At 29.2% G+C, this 2,065-nt stretch overlaps 1 non-coding gene across 1 annotated transcript; it reads left to right on the top strand.

The window, feature by feature from the left end:
• The first annotated feature begins 1,721 nt into the window (after window positions 1-1,721).
• LOC136032513 (5S ribosomal RNA) lies at window positions 1,722-1,840 on the top strand. Its single transcript, XR_010618728.1, has one exon. It is a non-coding gene; the product is annotated as a 5S ribosomal RNA (ribosomal RNA).
• The last annotated feature ends 225 nt before the right edge of the window (window positions 1,841-2,065 follow it).

Raw genomic sequence — 2,065 nt, 5'->3', positions numbered from 1 at the left:
CATTGAAAAATGACAATATATCTCTTATCGTGCAAAAACATGGTTAAATTTGTATGTTGAATAGAAGAAAAGTATCTTAAAAATAACAACGGAAATTTGATTAAGAGATTATTAACTCTTGACAAAGATTAGAGTAATCTTTTACGATTTAAATTTTATCAAGATTTTTGATAAGAGGCATTAAATAAAGCCTTTTAACATTCGTAAATTATTATACAGTCTTATTATAAAGTATTATAAAGTATTATAAAATGTATAAAACCTATTAAACTAGAAAAATTGTTTTTTTTTATAGATGCACATCCTTACAGTGACCATTTTGTCTTAGAAACATTTCAATAGAATTATAAGAATGTATAAAACTATGAAACTAAGAAAATAGCTTGTTTTTTACAGATATACAACTGTAAGGTGGTCATTTTGTTTTCAAAATTTTAGAGCATTCCGATAGAGTTATCAGAATGTATAAAACTATGAAACTAGGAAAATAGATTCTTTTTTATAGATATACAACTGTACAGTGACCATTTTGTTCTAAAAACTTGAGAACATCTCGATAGAGTTGTCGGAAAAAATCTTCTTTTTTATAGATATACAACTGTAAAGTGAATAGTAAAATAAGACAGCTCAAAATAATCTAAGAAATAGAATTTATAAACATTGAAAAATGACAATATATCTCTTATCGTGCAAAAAATATGGTTAAATTTGTATGCTGAATAGAAGAAAAGTATATTAAAAATAACAATGGAAATTTGATTAAGAGATTATTAACTCTTGACAAAAATTAGAGTAATCTTTTACGATTTAAATTTTATCAATATTTTTGATAAAAGGAATTAAATAAAGCCTTTTGATAATCGATAAATATTATACAGTCAGAATATTCAAAATGTATAAAACTTATGAAACTAGAAAAATTGCTTTTTTTATAGATGTGCATCTTTACAGTGACCATTTTGTCTTAGAAACATTTCGGTAGAATTATCAGAATGTATCATGAAAAGAGAAATCACCATCGTTCTCGTCACCTTTAGCTAGCCGAATCGATTTGAAACGATGAAGAACTGAACTAGCTATTGTCGGGGGTTACCATTACCCAAGGAGGCGTATTGCCCAATATTCAAGCAGTCCTTCTACCACAGAAGACTGAAAAACCGGCAAAGGCCTAAATGAATCTAATTTTAGCTCCACGACCTACCATAAATTAACCAACAGCCCTTTTCAAGGCTACAAATTCATTGAATCACTCTATAGCATCTAACCACTCTTGGGATGGAAAAAGCTATGAAAAAAAGGATGCTGAATGTGCAAAGGAAAACTTTCACATTTATCTAGTAACAAAGGACACGAATTTACCGGAGGCTGGGGAGATATTCTTCTTAAAAATCCTTAAATTATACCCCAGCAAAATCTAAATATATATTTGAGGCTAAACTATTTTGTTACAATTAATAAGGTTTCAAAGACCCTCTAATTCGACTGATCTAAACTAGCCTAGGAAACCATAGGGTAGTAATCTCAAAAGTAGAATCATTTTGGGGGGCTTGTCATTTTTTCAGAAGGAATAAAGGTTTGTTTTAAGAAAAATAATTAATAAACATATTTAGATTCTTTTTAAATACTTGTTTACTAAAAACCTTGGTTCATGACTCTAAAACTAGGCATTTTATTTCTTTTCAGTTTGTAGACCAACAATCATTTTGTTACAAAATTTCTCAGCCAACGGCCATACCACGTTGAAAGTACCCAGTCTCGTCAGATCTTGGAAATCAAACAACATCGGGCCAGGTCAGTACTTGGATGGGTGACCGCCTGGGAACACCGGGTGCTGTTAGCATCTTTTTTTAATATATATATATATATATATATATATATATATTATAATGATTTTTTTCAAAGTAAAATAATGTTCATGGTAACAAACTCGTTTCCTTATTATAAAAGCGCCAAGCTTATTACATCTTTTATAACAAGAAAAGAAGAGACTAGGTTGGACATCTCCTTGATTTCTATCTATCGGTAATAAAAAAAATGTCATCACTTGACTCACATTTATCTAAGT

Source organism: Artemia franciscana, chromosome 10 (assembly GCF_032884065.1).
Source record: "Artemia franciscana chromosome 10, ASM3288406v1, whole genome shotgun sequence".
Classification (NCBI taxonomy): domain Eukaryota; kingdom Metazoa; phylum Arthropoda; class Branchiopoda; order Anostraca; family Artemiidae; genus Artemia; species Artemia franciscana.
The sequence above is the reverse complement of the archived record's forward strand: the minus strand, read 5'-3'. Positions and strand labels throughout refer to the sequence as shown.